Source organism: Rhineura floridana, chromosome 4 (genome assembly GCF_030035675.1).
Source record: "Rhineura floridana isolate rRhiFlo1 chromosome 4, rRhiFlo1.hap2, whole genome shotgun sequence".
NCBI lineage: Eukaryota > Metazoa > Chordata > Lepidosauria > Squamata > Rhineuridae > Rhineura > Rhineura floridana.
Genome location: NC_084483.1, coordinates 13,670,011 through 13,689,701, shown reverse-complemented (window position 1 = coordinate 13,689,701; position 19,691 = coordinate 13,670,011). Strand labels below are relative to the sequence as shown.

Below are 19,691 nucleotides of genomic sequence, written 5' to 3'. Positions count from 1 at the left end.
CATCATCGATGTTAATTTGCTGTGGAAGTCTAATACAAAATCAACTACAGATGTTTTGTACTCTCCCAGGGTTCCTTCCCATGAATTTTTAACAGTTCCAAAGGTCCCCTCACTTTTCTAGTGAACATCAGTTCAAAGGGTGAGAAGCCTGTTGACTCCTGAGGGACTTCTCTGTACGCGAATAAGAAGCACACCAAACGTTCATCCCAGTCTTGTGGGTGATCTTGAACATAACTTCTTATCATGCCCTTCAGAACCATATTAAATCTCTCAGTCAATCCGTTAGTGGCTGGATGGTAAGTGGTGGTCTTTAGATGTTTTAGACCACAACACTTCCACATACATTGCATCACTTCTCCCATGAATACACTGCCTTGATCCATCAGCACTTCATGAGGGAAACCCAGCCTCATAAAGATTTTTAACAAAGCCTCTGCCACTACACGGGCTTCTACGGATCTTAATGCTTCCGCGTCTGGGTACCTGGTGGCAAAATCCACCACCACCAATAGATATTTCTTGCCATGCCTTGTGGGTTTGGAAAAAGGGCCCACCAAATCTACTCCCACTCTATAAAAGGGTTGTCCAATTATAGGAAGGGGCTTTAAGGGTGCCTTAGTCTTTACTCCACTTTTCCCCACCTTTTGGCATATACCACAAGATAGACAATGTTGTTTTACATCTTTGGAGATGTTTGGCCAATAATAGTGTGCAGCCAATCTCCTCTTAGTCTTTTTTATTCCCAGATGTCCTGCACATGGGACATCGTGGGCTACCTCTAGCAATCTGGTTCTGTATTTGCTAGGTACTATCAATTGCTTCACTGGTTCACATTCATCCTTTCTCTCAGCAGGCATCCACAGTCTATATAAAATCCCATTCTCACACACAATTTGATTCCCCAGCTTGTCAGTAAAGGGAATCTTTTGTGTCAGGGCTTGCTCCTTTATTTGCTTCAAACTTGTATCCCTATTCAGTTCTTCCCTGAACTGCTCTGCCTCATCACTAGAGACCACTTGATACAAGTTGTTTCTTTCAGCAGGCCTGCCAGGTGTTACTATGGCGACCTTAGGCTCGATAACAGATTCCACCCTGTTCTCTTCAGCCTCTCTTAACATGGTTTCTTTGCCAAGTTGTCATCTGGTCACCACATATATTTTCCCTTGTGCCCCCATCACATCTCTTCCCAGTATCACTGGCTCTTGTTGTTGGGCATTAATACCTACTTTATATTTTCCCTCTCTGCCTCTCCACTGCATTTTCACTAGGGCCATGGATAAGCTTTCTGGTTGTCCCCTCACTCCTTGGATAGTCACCATTTCCTGAGGTAATATTTCCTCAGATTTTATTAAATCTGGCCTCAGTAACGTCTGAGCGGCACCAGTATCAAGCAATGCCCAATAATTTGCCCCTTGAACACACACTTCTTCTCTTAGACTCGAATCCAAGTCTTTTACTTCTGTCCAGTTTATCTGGCAGAACTGAACCTTTTTAGTTTCCAGCTCTTTTTGTTCTGTTTTCACTGCCCTTCCCTGAGCAGGATTGCTAATGGGGTTGGCAACCTCACATTGAAAACGTAGGTGCCCTGGTCTACCACATTTATAGCATAATTTCTCCTCCATTTTAGGGTACACAGATCCACTCTGGGGTGTCCTGTGCCCTTCAGATTTTACTGGAGGACTCACTCGCTGTGGCACCACATCCTTTTTGCCGCCATTATATGGTCTGGGTTTAAACTCTCTTGATGTTTTCCCCACCCAGCCAGTTCTATTGGAGGCAAAGTGATCCACCATCTCTGCGGCCTCCTGCACCAATGTAGGGGAACGGTCTTTGACAAGGAGCCTTATTTCTGGTGGTAACTGATGGAATAATTGATCCAGTATCATGAGGCTTTTCACCTCTTCCACTGACTGAGCTTTGGCACTATTCATCCACTTTCCAAATATATCCATCAACTTCGCTCCCAGTTCAACAAAAGACCTCCCTGCTTGGATCTGACAGTTTCAGAATAATTTTCTAAAGTAGTCAGGTCCCAGTCTGAATCTTTTGTATACTGCCTCTTTATACTCAGCATAGGTGATGGGCCTGTCTGAGGGGAAATATTGGTATACCTCTGCCAATTCCCCTTTAATCAGGTTGGATAAATATTGCATATATTTATCCTCCGGTAGCCCCCACATTTGAGCTGCCTTTTCAAAGGTACTGAGGTAAAATTGTGGATCCTGTCCAGGCTCAAACACTGCAAAATCTTTCGGTGTAACTTTTATTTTTGTTTCCTTTCTGTCCTTTCTTGTTTCATCCAAATGAAACTTCTCTCTTTCTAACTTTAACTTTTCCACCTGTAATTCAGCATCCACTCTCATTCTCTCAAATTCCAACTCCCTCTGTTTTTCCTTCTCTGCACCTTCCATCCTCAATCTCTCAGTTTCCAACTCCCTCTGCTTTTCTTTCTCATCCGCCTCCCTCCTCAATCTCTCAATTTCCAACTGTCGCTGCTTGTCTTTTTCCTCAGCCTCCCTCCTCAATCTCTCAGTTTCCAACTCCCTCTGCTTGTCTTTTTCCTCAGCCTCCCTCCTCAATCTCTCAGTTTCCAACCCCCTCTGCTTGTCTTTCTCATCAGCCTCCCATCTTAACTTCTCTCTCAAATACTCTATATAAGCGGGATTGCTTAAGTATCCTTCTGGGGTCTCTTTCCTGACAGGTTGTTTTTGCTGGACAGTTGTAAATCCTATTAGTGCTACCCTCAATTCATCTACCCCTTTACCCTCATGAGGTAAATTGAATGTTATGCACTTCTCCACCAGCTCCTCTCTTTTCATCTTTATATATTCAGCCATGGTGTTGGAGTTCACTCACTCTTTGCCACACACTCTTTGCCAGTCACTCTCTAGTAATCTTTATTTGTTATTTCTGTTTGCCACACCACTTTTAGGGACTCGCTAGTATTCGTATCTGGACTCTCTTTTGTTCGTATCCCACCGCTACAGCCAACACCTGTGATGCCCTTCCCTGGCTCTCCCTGTCAGGTTCCTACCTGCTTGTGGCTACTGCCTGTCACTAGGCACCACCAGGGACTCCACCAGTCCGGACTGTCCTTTTTTATGGTTTCTCTCTCCGCTCTAGCATAGACCTCACTAGATCCCCCTGCTAGGCAGCACCACCAGTCATGTCCTATAACCAGTATCCCCAGAGACTCTGCCTGAGTCTCTCTCAATCAGGTTACCTCTGTGACTGCATGCTTAAGCTGTCCCAATCCCTTTGATCTATACAGAATGCATATAATTCTGGTTTGCTCTGGATACTTGTGGTGTTATATTCTTCCCTTCACCGCTGCCACCATTTGTTACTGTTACCCTTCAGCCTTGGTATTTACCTTACCCTCCCTTCTGGTCTGTGAAACCCCAGCCAAGGATCAGGCCTTTGGTAAACCAAATAAGTATTTATTAAATAACAGAGATAACAAGATTACTTTATAAAGGCACATAAGCATATGGTTTCATCTATTACTATGATACTTGACTTATCATAAACTAGAACTCCCACTCTCTCTTTCTCCACACTCTCCTGACATCCACCTCCAAACACCTCTCAAACAACTCTCAAAAACCCACCAAAACCCCACACAGATTCAACTGTCATTCTTCCTTTTATATGCTCAGCCATTCTAACGCTCAGCCAATCATCCAGCATTCTACTGCTCATCTACTCCCCCCTCCTCTTTCACTCCACTTACCACATATCTTCTATACAAACAGCACTTACCATATATACATTAATACAGGAACATCACAGCCATGCCCTGAGTACACAGAGAGGGTTTGTGTGAATGGAGGGGGGATGTTTTGTAAAGTGAAGTCAGAGATGTAAGGGATTGCAGTAGGTATATGATAATTCTACACAGAGCACAAATGAACATGAATGAATACAGGATCCAATTCTCTCTCCTCCCCCACCACTTGTTCTAATGTGTGATAAAAGTTGGAGGCCTGATCAATGGATAGACTTCCCTACATTTCCCTACTAGGTTTGAGGGGGCAAGGGTATAGTCGTTTGAGGTTTCAGGGGTCTTAGACCCCTTACGTTTTGGGGAGCAGGGTCCCAGTAAGGTCTCCATGATTCTATGAGCCAATCAGCCGGAAAGGGGAGTGTGTTAGCCACTGAGAAGTATCTTCTAACATGCTTCCTTGTCCTTTCCTGCTGATTGGAGCCAATTAGAGTGGAGGTGAGTCAGCCACCGAGAAGACTCATCTCAGTAGCAAACATTATCCTGTTTCATTCTCAACCCCGCAGCAAAAAAGGGGGGAGGGGGCATGGCTGTAACTAACATGGCGGCACCCTGCATTTTTGAATTTGCCACTAAACTACTGTGAGGGATCTGTGGGAAAGATGCCCTCCAGGCTCCCCCAGTGCCATGCCACCCTGACTCCTCTGCTGCTGCAGTCCCACTTTGTCTGCAAGCTAGCTTATACCATGTTGCTGCCCACTCTGGGCATTCTCCTTGGCTCTGCCTAAACTTAACAGGTAATGTCATGAAGGGATTCTGGCTATGTTTTCCTATACCAGTTGCTGGGAATTGCAAGTGGCGAGAGTTCTGTTGTACTCAGGTCCTGCTTGTGAGCTTCCTATAGGCATCTGGTTTGCCTGCTGGAGTAAGATGGAACTGTGGCCTGCTCCAAATGTTCTTCTGATGTTTTCATGTTCTTTTTTTCTTTTTGAACTCACTAGCTAGCATGCTGTTCAGCCAAGTGGTAGGTGCAGAGTTTGGGAAAGTTACTTTTTTGAACTGCAACTCCCATCAGCCCCAGCCAGCATGGCCACTGGATTGGGCTGATGGGAGTTGCAGTTCAAAAAAGTAACTTTCCCAAGCTCTGGGTAGGTGCACATAGCTGGTGAAGGTATGCAAGAAGCACTGACATGATTATGTGAGCAGGAACAGAAATAGACCACAAAAGGGGAACAGGTACAAGTCAATCCTATTGAATACAAAGCAAAGTTAATTGCTCCAAGACTCCAAATTGTAATTCAAAACATATGCCCGAAGGGTCCAGTCTCAACAGGGGATATAATTACCATTCAAAGGTGGATCACTGCATCTAAAGTACACCTTCAGCAAACAACAATGGTTGGTCCTTTGATCTTCAGGTGGAAGCAAGTTCTAAACCTTTTCTGGTCAGCTGGAGAGAAGGCTTCATTCCACCAATGGAACAGGGAGACCGTCCTGCATTCTAATATTCAGGGACTTTTTCTTCAAAACGTTTTCTTCAACTGACATAACTGGAGCTAATTGTGTCTGATATTCTCGCTCACTTATCTTCTGCTTTTTCTTTACCCTTTTCATAACATTGTTTAAATATGTGTTTTAATTGTAGATGGAAGTTTTAGTTTGTACACCGCCCAGAGAGCTTCGGCTATGGGGTGGTATAGAAATTTAATAAAATAAATAAATAAACATCCCTTTCTTTCCTTATGCAAGAATCTTCCCCTGTGCTTACGAACACTGGCTGATGATCTCATAGTACACATGCAATATATCTTATAGCAGTAATTTAGCTGCTACCTATGGGGTTATACCTGCGCTGTAAGCATCTGGGCGAAACAGGAAGTCTCCCCCAAAGGGCCATGATCTTTACTGTTATAAAACCCACTGACTGTTCAGTGTGAACAGCCCCATTGTTCTTTCCTCCCACTTGCACCTCACTTCTTCCTTCAAATATCTGCCAACTAGCCATCAGCATTCAGATCCAGAAATTATGGATGGTATTCAAGTGGAACATTCATGTAGTGCTACTGTATGTTGGATACACCCCTATGTTGCACATTTCACATATCTCTCCATTTTTGTGAACTGCAAGTTTTATAAACCTCTGTACTGATTCAGAACATTATGCTCATGTCAGGCCAACTTTGCTCAGGTCAAAAAGCTTTGCTCAGGTCATACCAGCCTGACCTGGCCTTCACAGGAAATGTTTACATAATGGCATCTGATGGGTGAGTGCTTATTGCTATATGTCATTTTGCTGCCCTATTTGGATTAAAGAACGATACAAAGAAAGGGGAGACCGTATTGTCCTCTGCTCCCTCAGATGGCAGGACTACCTCTGATGGGCTTAAGTAGAAGGTGGGTATATTTTGGTTCAAGGCTAGGAGAAATTTCTTGATTGTAACAGCAGTTAGACAATGGTACCAATTGCCAAAGGGTGGTAGACTCTCCCTTGCTAGAGGTCTTTAAGCATCAAGCAGATTGTTGGGCTAGAGGGCCTACAAGACTCCTTTCCAATTCTGAGGCTGTGTACACACCACACATGTAAAGCATGTGGCTTCGCATAAAGAATCATGGGAACTGTATGTTATTCCTCACATAGTTCCAATTCCCATCACCTTAACAGACTACAATTCCCAGGATTCTCTGGGGGGAAGTGGTAGAGAACATGCTTAGTCCCAGGTTCAATGCCTAGCTTTTCCACTAACAAAGGCCCTCAAACAGTAGGACTGGGAAAGACCTCTGCCTGAGGCCCTAACAAACCTCTGCCTGTTTTGGTCATTGGCTCCGTATGGGCCAATGATCTGATCTGGAAGAGGACAGCTTCATATATTTGTTGGAGCTCTGTTGGGCCCTCTCATTTCTGCTCTGGAATGCTGGCAGGAAATACAAAACCTATTTCTACCATTTCATTTGTTTAAAAACTTTTACAAACCTCGTGACCGGCAACACATCTTGGTCAGCATAGTATGAGGTATGTAATGTACCAGCAGGGCAGAAAGGCTAACTTGAGAGTGGGATTAAAATTCACAGTTCACTTTACAGTGGCATGAACAGCTGAAACTCACCGCAGAGTGCGCATCCCACTCAAGATTTGAAGAGTTCTCTTTGTGAAGTCCACTGTGATTTTTGGCTGTTGAAGGGACGTGGGTATGCAAAACAAAGCTCTTTTTACTCGTCAGACGTTTACAGTGCAAACAAATTCAACTACGCGTTACTTCAAATTGAAAATTAACTGACCAAAATTCCATCTAAGTGTCCTTATTGTTTGCTTTCCTGTTTCCAGAGGAGATTGGAATTTTGCAAGGGAAACACTATAGGAAGAAAGGTGATCAGTACAGAAAGGTAGCAAAATTTGCAGAATTCGACTCCTACTCACTTAATTCCATTCCCAACATAAGAGATTTGTTTTAAATGGAAGCTGCAGTGTAGGTTTATTTTATGTCTCCAGAGTTACAGGGAGGCATGTACTATGGAATGTGGCATTCATAATGAAATGCTGAAAAAGCTTGTTCTGTTTAGTTTAAAGAACAGGAGTCATAATACAAGCTTACCAGGGAGTAAGCCTTATTGAATTCAGGGTCAATCCTGAAGAGATATGCATAGGGTTGTGCTGTAAGAGACTGGCATTTTCTTAAACATATATGAAAGGGATAACCAATGGTGGTGGTGATGCTGCATTTACGTAATGTGTACAAGTGTCCAAAGGGCTTCAATAATAGCAGGGTTGGAAACCTGGTGCCTTCCAGTGTTGGATTCCAGTTCCCATCAGCCCCAGCCAGCATGGCCAATGGTCAGGGATTACTAGAGTTGCAGTCCAACAACATCTGGAGTACCACAGGTCTCCCAGCCCTGCCTTGCAACATCCCTCTGTAGCAGGAGAATGTCAGTATCCCCATACAGGTGAGTTAAGCCTGAAAGATGGTAGGTTACATAAGACCACTTGTGATAACAGAGGTGAGATTTAGACAAGTGGTTTTTAGCTACAATGCTGGTAGAAGAAATCATGTGGTCTATAGATTCAAACAAAACATTTGAGCATTTCATAAGCAGTGAAACAAGGAGCATAATGGGTTCCAGTCAGGTGGAGGAACATAATCTATATCCTGTTGATTATGGTGGCTTCAGCTGTTCATACCCACTTTCAAGATTCCTCCCATGTCTGGAGCCTGATTCTGTTTCATGGGGCTCACTCTTTCAAAGTACCAGTTGTTAAGGCATTATGAAGTGACCTTGCTTCAAAACCCCACTCAGCCACAGAGCTCACCGGTTGACCAGTCACTACCTTTCACTCTAACCTATCTCACAGGATTGTTGCACAGATAAAAGGGAGGAATAATAAATGCTACTCTGAACTCCTTTGAGGAAGATGATGAAAACTTACTTTAAAAATTTGCATTAATAATAAGACTGCCTCTGATATATTTGGAAACCTGATTTTTTAAAAAAATCAATGTGTAGAATGTTGATGTCCAAATGTAATGCTGGCTCTTGTGTTGCAATTTCAAGTGTTATGTCCTCTCCTAAGCATACTCACTTGAAGTAAAAATGGGCAGGATACAAAAAATCCTAACTGTCTCATGACATCCCCATCCCCTTAGCCCCATGTTGGAGAAGAGCTGTAACTCAGTGGTAGAGTACATGCTCTATATGCACAACCTCCCAGGTTCAGTCCTCAGCATCACCAGTTAAAGCAAGGATTGGGTACCTGTAGCTCCCCAGATTCCAGGTCCCATCATCTGTGATCATGGCTGGGGATGATGGGAGTTGGAGTCCAGTCCCATCCAGAGGGCCACCAGTTCCCTTTCAATGGGTTTAAAGGATCCCAGGCAGCAGGGCTGAACCATCTCCCTACTTCACCTCTGAGAAACTGGCCAAACATCTGACTCCCAAGTGTTTCTCGACCCCAAACCAGAGGCTAGAAACTGGAAGACTTCTGCATCTTTCTTTTCTTTCCTGGCTCCTTGTTCTTCTCCTCAAGTATTTTCCAAACTGTCTCTCAAAATGACTAAATTAAAAAGTGAATAATGTGGTGGTGGTGGGTAGCAGCCTACCTGAATCCCTTTGCTTTTAGGGGACATGGAGGGTGGAATTCTCAAGGGTGATGCTTTGATGTCCAAATATACTGGGATTATGAGAAGGAGCTTTGTGTTTTGATGGAACTCTTTCCACAGGGGCAGGTTACTAAGGATGAAATGTGTAAATCTAACCAAGTCAGCTTGAGAAACTAATTGAACCATGGGACATTTGATTCAGTTTGCATTTCAAGCTGAATCTATCAAATTTTCACTTTCTGAAGCAATATGAGAACTGAAACACAGCCATCCTTTGAAATTTGCACTTGTTAGAATTTTGCAGTGCAGTTCACCAACCAAACAAGTTTTACAAAAATGCATATATTGGGGAAAGTGTATATATATGTGAGTGAAAATAACATGCATTGCATTATAGGATGAGAAATTGCTTGCAAAAATGTGAACATTAGTCAAAACTGCCTACAGGAGAAATTTGCACCAAAATACTGGAGAATTTCCGTGAGGATTTTTTTTAAAGTTTGCCAATTCCTGCAGAAATGTGGAGAACTGAATTTAAGACTGGAAGAATGAGAAATGGAGAGAACCATTCCTAGTATGAATCCTTGCATTCTGCTATGACAACATCAGCCGGGCACAGAAAACCCTTGTATTCAACCAAACCCTGCCTGTATGGTGTTGCTTCCTCATCTTTTTCCTGAACTTTACATGTTGTTGAAGTCTTACAAGCTCTCAAACCGGCATTGTTGCAACACATAATGTGGTATGTTTGAGCTACGCAAGCCAGTAAAGGGGAATTCTGCCCTGTGAACGATCCCTTTTGTGTATAGAGACATTACTGACTCTTCAACACAGATCTCTAAACACAGATATACCCTCCCATGATTTCTCATTCTGTTGAAGAACAACTGGTTACATCAGTCAACACTCTCAATCCAAACAAGAAACTCATGCCTTTCTTTGTATATTCTAAAATGTTGCTAAATTTCTGCTGACGGTCACCAGAGTTCGATACTGATACCCCAACTGAAGAATCTCATTTTCCCCAATTAAATTTGTTTTCATCCAAATGGGTAGTAAAGCCTAGTGTGAAGATCAGAAAATTGCTATTGCTCCCTACAGTTAGCTGTGTCAGCATACAGGGCTAGCTTCTGAAGTAAGACTGCTTGCTGTTTTTATATGCTCTAACCTTATTGGAGGAAGTGGATTGGAAGAGACTTACCTTATTGAACAGAAATAGCATTTAATTGTGTTTGTTAATATATATCAGCCTTGCCAAACTTGTGACCTCAGGATGTTGTTCGACTCACAACTATCAGCCCAAGCCAACAAAGCCAATAGTGAGGCATGGCTGGAGTTGTGGCACAATTCACCTGGAGGGCTCCATGTTGGGGAAGGCACTCCCCTTCTATAGGATGACCTTCGCAGTAGAATACATGCTTTTGCATGCAAAAGTTCCCAGATCAATCTCCAGCATCCTCAGGCAAGGCTGTCTGAAATGTTGGACAGCTGTTGCTAGATGGACCAATAGTCTGACTTGATGTAAGGCACTTTCATATGTTTAAGAACATAAGAACATAAGAAGAGCCTGCTGGATCAGGCCAGTGGCCCATCTAGTCCAGCATCCTGTTCTCACAGTGGCCAACCAGGTGCCTGGGGGAAGCCCACAAGCAGGACCCGAGTGCAAGAACACTGTCCCCTCCTGAGGCTTCCGGCAACTGGTTTGCAGAAGCATGCTGCCTCTGACTAGGGTGGCACAGCACAGCCATCATGGCTAGTAGCCATTGATAGCCCTGTCCTCCATGAATTTGTCTAACGTTCTTTTAAAGCCATCCAAGCTGGTGGCCATTACTGCATCTTGTGGGAGCAAATTCCATAGTTTAACTATGCGCTAAGTAAATAAGTCCTTTTGTCTGTCCTGAATCTTCCAACATTCAGCTTCTTTGAATGTCCACGAGTTCTAGTATTATGAGAGAGGGAGAAAAACTTTACATCTTTCCGGTTCCCCATTCTGGGGACGACAGGTTTCAAGTATACTTGGGATAGTTCTGAACCCATGTCTTTGATTGGAGTGTTTATGTTATCCCTGACATTTCTTTCAGGCTACTACACATGGATTTTGAATCCTACTCAATTCTGTACACCTCAGCTGATCATTGCTGGGGCTGACAAGCAGTGAGGCGAAACTTGTGGGTGGAGAGATGGGTGTGAGTCCCTGATTATTCATGTTTCTCTTGCTTTTGCTTTGTGATCATGCAAACAAGCCCTTTGGAAGGTCTTCATCAGCCTTTCATTAGCCATCTGTTTGTGAGACAGCATGCACATCGACAATTATGAAACTATATTTCAAGGCTGGCTGTCAACTGATAACTAATGCAAATCAAAGTATTATAAAGCTGAAGACATCTTTAAAATTGTTGGAGAGAGTGTTAAAACAGCAAGGATTAACAACTGTACAAACATGTCCTGTCTGTAGCTGAAGTCAATTAATGGTGAAATAGTTATGGAGTTTTATGCTTTCTGCCAAAGGACTGAGATTTTGGTCCAGATGCATTGGCTTTAATTACTTGTTCATTTAAGTGGGGAGGGGGGAAGAGAGCAGCTCCAGCAATTAAGTTTTCAGTTTTGGCAGGGCCTTCAGGACTTCCATTAGTTAGCCAAATTATGGGATAGATTATACTTGGAACAGCTGTCCTTGTTAAAAAAAACCTCTTAAGAAGTAAACAAAGGGTTGTGTTTTTTTAAAAAAAGAGAGAGAAGAAGTCTCATCTGTCCCACATTAACATGTTTATTAAGGAAACAAGTTAACCCCAAAAATGCAGGGTTCTGTGCCCCAGCCCGCAAGACATACTGTACATCTAGAAGAACTAATGATATTGTGAATCATAGACTGCAATCCAAAGAACTTCCCAGCTATCTCCCATGCTTAGTAAGGCCTTGGAATGGTCGTGCTTTGTAAAGGGCCCTTTCTTTGAACAAAAAGGCATGCTACCTAGGGCCAAATTAGAGGGAAAGGAGTGGATCCCAGACATTACAGCCCTATGCTTGTCTTGTAATGCTAATTTAGAGGCTGAAGAAGAATTTAGGGAGAGTAGGAAGGGTGGTCACTTACTAGGGATGGGGGTCGCTCTTTGGTTCTGATCCATGTTTGGTTTTTGCAACTGGGTAGTGGTGCCAATCCACAACATTCCCCCCATCTTTTGTTTGCTATTTCTGATCCACTTGTAATAGCTAATGAAATTGCTAGTGCTGTTGGCGATCTTTCTACCAATGGTCTCTTGCGTTGTCTATTTAAATTTAAATTAAGCAGATCATCACCTGCCTCTTGCCTCAGGTTACTGCGATGCTGACCAAAGACTGTCAACCCCCCACCCAGCAGCCACAGACAGGATCAGAGAGAGAAAGAGAGGGGGGCTCATTCCCTCTTTCATCATGAAAACATCCCTGTGTGCAGATAGTAGGCTTAGCTAAATAGCTTCCTCTGCTTATGCCCTCCCCACAAAAAACCAACCTCACTCAGTCAAGCAGGCTGGAGGAGCTAAGAACTCTTTTATCAAAGAAAGGCTGCTGCAATCTACCCAAGAGGGATGAAAGTTAAGGGATGTTAATGACAATCATTACCACCTCATTGAGACAGAATGTCAAAGGAATACACATTGCAGTACTTCAGAGCAAAGTTGTTTATGTTAATAACAATGTCAAATTAGCCACAGATGTGTTTTTTTAAAAAGCTGGTGTTGCGGACAGTCACAAGCACCAGCAAGGAGTCAAACCCAATTTGAAGACATACGAGATTTGCAGATTTTGACAGAATTTGGTAACTCGTCCCCATCTCTATCACTTACACACAGCCCTGTAGCAAGCCTTCCTTGTTAGGTGGGACAACCACATTTCTAGGTGGGGCATTTGGGGATGGAAGAGGTGCATAGCACCAACCAATCCACCACCCCCACTGGTGGAGAGGACATAAGGGCCAGCCCCTCACTCCTCCATCTAGAGAGGATGTTAACTTATATGAATGAAGTTTAATCTGTTGAATTTTCCCACCTTTTTTTGAGAGATTCTCAGCAATCCTAGCCTCAAAAGCTTGACTTTACTTATAGCTACAGTGCTCTTTCACTTGTGGTCTGTCTCTGTGTTTTTAATATTCATGAACTGAACTACTTTGGTAGTGACAGAAAATGACAACCTCTATTTAAACAACAATAGCTTATTTTAAACACAGGAGTAATTTAAGAATACGGCCCTCTGGAAAATTCACTGAATAAGGCAGGGTGAATGCACAACAAAATCCTCTTCTGGAACAGCCCCCAAATTTGACTCACTCAAGACTTTTCCTGACTGATGGTGGATTTTTCATTATCACAATCATGTAATTACTTAAGTGATCCTGACGAAAACAGTCTGTATAGTAGCAAGACCCTTGAAAGGTTAAATATTAGAACTTTGTATTATGGGCTAGAATTGGACTCCTTGGGCTTTCCTTTGCTCTACTTCTCAGTTTCAGTTGTGTTCGTTACCCAGCCAGCAATAAAGAAGCATGTTTGTTTACCTGCAGTAAGAAGTAAGAATTTGTTTATTTATTTATATATTGCATTTGTATACGCCCCATAGCCGAAGGTCTCTGGGCGGTTTACAGCAATTAAAAACATTAAAAACAAATATACAAATTTAAAAACACATTTTTTAAAAAGCAATTTAAAAACACATGCTAAACTGCCTGGGAGAAGAGGAAAGTTTATTCTGCAATTATTATAATGAGCAGAGCAGGATTGAATGTTTGTTGCTAAAGGGTGAAATAAAGAGATAAGTGAAAGTGGTCTGAACAAATGGCTACCCGAAGTTACCCTTTACTATTTTAAAGCACTTATTATTATTATTAGTAGTAGTAGTAGTAGTAGTAGCAGCAGCAGCAGCAGCAGCAGCAGCAGCAGCAGCAGCAGCAGCAGTATCATTATTATTAACCTGCCCTTCTTGCAGAGGTACCAGGGTAGGTTACAATACATCATTAAAATACATCATTAAAACTTTCAACTTTCATTTTAAGAAAAAGTTTCTAGGTGTTGTGGTTCTCAAGATATAACAAGTATAAAGAGTTGCAAAACAGCTTAAAGTGGCATGATCCTGAATTTTGGGTTGGATGAGTGAAGTTCCTTATCACTTGAAGTTGCAGTTCTGTGTACACTTCCCTGTTTGAGTAAGCCCCATTGAATACACTGGGACTTGCTTCTGAGTAAACAAACATAGGATTGCACTATAAATATCTTTACAGGTTGTGTAAATAATAAACACCTTTGACAGTCATGCTTATATAAATATTTCTTCATACTGTGTCCCAATAAGTATCTGATTGCACACTATGGTTGTACATTATTACTTCCTCTACATTTTAAGTGTGCCCTTCTTCCTTGGGGTGGTCATGGTTCCCCTCTATTTTTTTCATCCTGAGGGGCAAATTAGGCTGAGAGATGGTCACCCAGTAAACGTTACAGCTCATTTCCATTTAAAAAAATTAATTAAAACCATATACATGTAGGCAAAGTTTATTAAGTATTATTTATTTATTTATCTATTATTTGCTTTATATCCCACCCTTCCTCCCAGCAGGAGCTCACACAGTACTTTTAAAGCACATCCAGCTCACATTTAAAGTGCATGACTTCCCCTAAAGAATCCTGCAAAATGTAGTTTCCCCCTCACAGTTATAGTTCCCACCCCCCTTAACAAACTACAGTTCCCATGATTCTGTGGTGTGAGTCATGTGCTTCAAATGTGTGTTCAATGTGCTTTAAATGAATCATGTGGATCTGCACTAGGTATGATGTGTATTCATGAGTGAATTGAAAAGAACAATTTTAAAAGATATTTTTTAAAACGGGAAGGGTTGCAGCTCAGTGGTAGGCATATGCTTTGCATGCAAAGGTTTCTGGAAAAGACTATTGCCTAGAATCCTGGAGAGTCAATGCTAGTCCATGTCATCAGTACTGAGCTAGATAGTACCAGATAGTCAGTATAAGGCAGATTCCTTTGTTCCTAAGAGTGGAAAGAGACCCAAGGGCCACAGTGACGCCAAAATTTATTTATGTATTTTATTTATAACATTTATATACCACTTTATTGTAAAAAATCTCAAAGTGGTTTACAAAAGGAATTAAAACAAATTATTGGCAAAAACCTTTAAAGACAGGTATTTAAAAACATTCAAAATAATAAAACCAACAATGAGTTAAAACAGATGAAAACCACAATAGCTTCTACATGCCTGGGTAGGCTTGCCGAAACAAAAATGTTTTTAGCAGGTGCTGAAAAGAGTACAATGAAGGCAGCTGCCTAATGTCAATAGGCAGGGAGTTCCAAAGCGTAGGTGCTGCTGTACTAAAGGACTGACTTCTAACAACAGCAGAACAACTACTATGTGGCACCTGTAACATGGAAGGCACACCTTGAACTTGGCCTGGTAGCAAATCAGCAACCAGTGCAGATTTCAGAGCAGAGGTATTATAGGCTGATAGGGTCCCACACATGTCAGCATTTGTGCTAGAGCATTCTGCACTAACTGCAGCCCCTGGGTCAGGTTGTGCTGCAAGGGAATTTCTGTGACCTTGGCTGACTGGCTGCCAGGATCTTTTTAGTTTTGGTTTTTGTTAGGAATCCTGACTGGTTGTGGGATGCTGAGTTTTCTGCCTTACTCATAGGAATCTTATTGTGGTTGGTATGGTATTGAATTTAGGAAATCATCACTGTCTTTTGTTTTTTGTTTTTCTATTTGCATTTCATTTACCTTTAACCTCACTCCCTTACATCCATAGAAGCAACAACAGTGGTTCCATGTACTCAGCTCAACCCCCTTAAACCCACTGATGATGCCCCTTATAGGTTGCATGATGGTTTGTTTGTTGCCCAATAGTGGTAAAAGAGAATTCACATACATGGAAGTGTGGCTGCAATTGTTGTTGTTCCCAAGCTGCTGCCTATGAAGGTAAATCAAACCATCTGTGTTCTCTCTCTCTCAATTATTACTCACTGGAATTGAGTTGGCTGTCAGAGTTTATAGCAGCCCACAGGGTAGACAGAAAAGGGTAGAGAATCTTCTTTACTCTTACTCATTTCTCAGACCTCTTTTCAGAAGTGAAGGGTCAAATCTGTAAAAGAAAGATCCCTAGTCAACCTTTACCAACAGCACCATCCAAACTATATCTACTCAGAAGTAAGTCCTATTGGGTTCTATGGGGCATAGTCCCTTAGTAAGTGCATTTAGAATTGCAGCCTTCAGAGGCATTCATCTTTACTCCTGAGTGCTCCCATCTAACATCTCCACAACACTACGGTCCTTTTTTCTTATAATGGCCTTCTGGTGACTACCCTGGCCTGAGGGCACTTAAACCCTTCTTGCCAGAAGCAAGTAGAGTAGATTATATGTTCTCTACCCAGGCTCCATCTTTTAGCTAAGGTTTCTATTTTATTTTCCAGTCAGAGAAATGAATTGTGTGCTTCAAGCAACTGTGGTTGATGCTTAATGCATCATGCTTAATGATATCACTCATGCCTGCCCCTGTGACATTACTTGGCCCTGCCCTGTGACATTACTAGGCAGGGCCGGCTCCAGGCATGCCAGGGCCCTACCTATCTATCTACCTAGTGGGCAGAGGGGCAGCAGGTAGGGTGAGTGAGCGGGCAGACAGGGGGCGAGCAAGTGAGGGGGGGAGCAAGTGAGGGGAGTGAAGGCACTCCTCCTCCATGCAGAGAATATGTTAGTTTACATGATTAAAATGTAATCTGTTGAATTGTCTCTCCCTTTTTGACAGATTCTCAAGAATACCAGACTCAAGAGCATGACTTTACCTATAGCTACAATCCTCTTTCACTGTGGTCTGTCTCTGTGTTCTGATTCTTCATGATCTGAAAAACTTTGATAGTGACAGTGAGCTCCTGAGCTTGGCTTTGATGCTGGATTAGGTATCTCAGTTTTAGATTCCAACTGAAAAACATGTCCATACTACATGTTTAGGAAAAGGCAGAGAGAAAATAAATAGTTTATGGTGTGTCTATTGACTCCTCCTTGAGAGTCCCTTCTTCTAGTCTTGTATCTGACCTTTAGATTATCCTTCCTGTTGGGACAACGAAGGGAAAACTTTTTAACTAGTTGCTATATAAAAGGCAAACGAAGTGATTGGAAACTGATTGTGGAAAGCAATTAGATTTTTTTTTACTGGTAGCTGTGTTGATTTTTCTGCTCCATATTGAGCTGTACACATTGGAAAAATCAGATTCCAGGCCTGAGTTAAAGCCTAGGTGGTCAGCCAGCCAGCTAACTGTAGTATGCACAGCAGTGCTTCTATTTCTCTAGGGCTGTTGAGTGAGCAGACTTTTGGGGGCTCTTCCAGATGAGGCTTTTGTTGTGTACTCACCTTGCCTTATTCACTGGATTTTTTCAGAGGTTCCTATTCTTTGCTCCTGTTCTTAAAGCAGGAGCAGAAAGTGCTCTTGTGCTGAGGTCCTGCTTGCGGGATTCCCATGGGCATCTGGTTGGCCACTGTGAGAACAGGATTGATCTAGCAGACTCGTTTTAAGTTCTTAAAACAAGTTGTTATTCTTTAAATGGAGGCTGTCATTGTCTGTCATTTCACAAATTAAAAATACAAGTTTCCAAAAAGAATCTGTGTGTAGGTGTGCACCCATTTGCCCCACCTGGCTACAGGGCTGCCCCTAAGGCAGGCCCTGGTGACAGGCAATGATTATGTTATTAAGAAGAGCATTTCCACTCTCTCTTGTTTTTAAATGCACCTTCCTGCTTATTTTGTTTTACTTTGCTGCTCCCAATTATTGCATCTCATTTTAACATTGTTAGCTGCCTCAAAGGGAGGGATATAAAAATCAGGATATAAATGTTTTAACAAATAAAATATTTTTAAAAACTCTAGTGATTATAGATGACCCTCCGTGGCGCAGAGAGGTAAGCGGCGGTAACACAGCCGAAGCTGTGCACACGGCCGGAGTTTGATTCCAACGGAAGGAGGAAGTCGAATATCCGGTAAAAGGGGTCGAGGTCCACTCAGCCTTCCATCCATCCGTGGTCGGTAAAATGAGTACCCGGCATATGCTGGGGGGGTAAAGAAAGGCTGGGGAAGGAATGGTAATTCCACCCCATATATACGGTCTGCCTAGTAAATGTCGCAAGACGTCACCCTAAGAGTTGGAAACGACTCGCACTATAAGTGCGGAGACACCTTTACCTTTTTAGTGATTATAGTGTAAGAGCTTTCCACTCCATGAACCATCTTTAAAATCAAGGCTTTTGAAAGGTGATCGACCCCCAAGTAGAACCAGGAAAAATCAAGAAAGATACTGACATGTAAACACATAGCACAGGGTGTTATGCACTCAGGGTGTAATGGGAAACAAAAACCTCTGCTTGAAGCCTTAAAATGCAAATTTCTTTAGTTTTAAAAGCGGCTGGGTGGTCCTGATCAAGAACATTTGCTAAGTATTAGGGAAGCCCTTTGGCAATGGATTAGCACACGTTGGCACCGCAGTAAAATATTCGTCCCAAGAAGCTGTTACATCCTCTTTTGTTAAATGTTCCTTCACTTAAAGAGAGTGTAGTCTAATGGTGATGTGAACCTAATGGTACTTATTAGGACAACTCTGTGTGCTCCAGCAGGCAGCAGGAGGAAAGGGAGGAAGGTGCATAGGCAGCTGCTTATCCTTTTTATAGAAAGATCATTTTGGATGTCCTGGCTAACTCCCTGGAGAAACCAGAAGTGATGGCTATCAGCTTTGGAAGGTATTTGTGCCATTATGAAAGATCAGACTCAGTGTCTCAGAATAAAGTTAGAAAGCAATAATGATAATTTTTACACTGCTCTTCATCGTGTCATATTTCAGTATGGTCTAGCATATCACAAACGTGGAAAACAAGAAAACAGCAGACAAAACTTTAAAAGAGCATGCATAGCGCTTTAGATAATAAAAGAACAGGTTCCTGCCCTGAGGAGCTTACTGTCAAAGGGAAGAAACACACTGTTCTGCCGGTTCCAGTGCATTTCCACCTTTCTCTTCTGAAAAAGTGGGCCCCTTTTTACTGAAAAGCCTGGTGGGAGCCGTTTGAGTGCATTTCTTTTTTAAATTCAGCTTCAAAGAGATTTCACAACTGATCGGCAGATCAACCTGTTTCCCCTCTGAGTATGGCCAATGGAAACGTTTTTTTCCTGGTGACTAGTATGTTCACAGCCTAAAATTTTAAATGGGGAAGCAACAAAGGAAGCAAAGGGAAGTGCAGGGTGTAAACAGGCAAAGATAATGCCATTGTTTCAGTTACACGTCTTTAGGCTTGATTATGGACTGAAGTACAGCAGAACCTGGAAATGAAGAGGTGGAGTCAAAAGCCTCATGGCAAAGGTGGGTTTTAACGAGGGTTTTGGAGAAAGTAAGAGAGGTGGAATCAGGCAAGTGTTCTGTGGAGCAATTCCAAGTAGAGGAGTCAGTCAGGAAGAAAGGGGGGAATCTTTTGAGGAAATACGAGGCCTTTGAACAGACAGATGAGTGGTAGAGCTGGAGGGGCAAAGTATAGGGATGTATTGGTATATATAAGTGATGAGTAAAGGGGGGTCATCTTGATACTGAGATCTGCATCATTAGGATGAATTGAAATATTACTTTTCCTTTTTAGCATAGGAGACTGGTGTGTAGTATATTGGCTTAAAAAAATTAAGCTGCAAAACAAAATACTTCCAGTGTGAATCTTGCCTCTGTTGTGAACTCACTAGATGACTTTAGGTAAACCTCTTGCTCTTCAGCCTCAGCTTCCCATCTGCAACATGGGGATAATAAAGCTACCCTTCCTTCCAAGGTTGATTGGTGTAAAGATGATAACAAAATAATGTATGTGAATAACTCAG

The 19,691-nt window shown here is 42.3% G+C and overlaps 1 protein-coding gene across 4 annotated transcripts in view; it reads left to right on the top strand.

Moving 5' to 3' along the window:
- HAO1 (hydroxyacid oxidase 1) overlaps positions 1-5,351 on the top strand; it is a 97,029-nt gene extending 91,678 nt beyond the window's left edge. For 2 of the 4 annotated variants that reach the window (XR_009762118.1, XR_009762115.1), the window contains exon 9: positions 5,143-5,350. The gene's annotated coding sequence lies outside the window, so the exon portion shown is untranslated. Of the gene's footprint in view, positions 1-5,079 lie in introns of all 4 variants that reach the window. The other 2 variants (XR_009762116.1, XR_009762117.1) reach the window with 2 other exon arrangements.
- Positions 5,352-19,691: the final 14,340 nt, after the last annotated feature.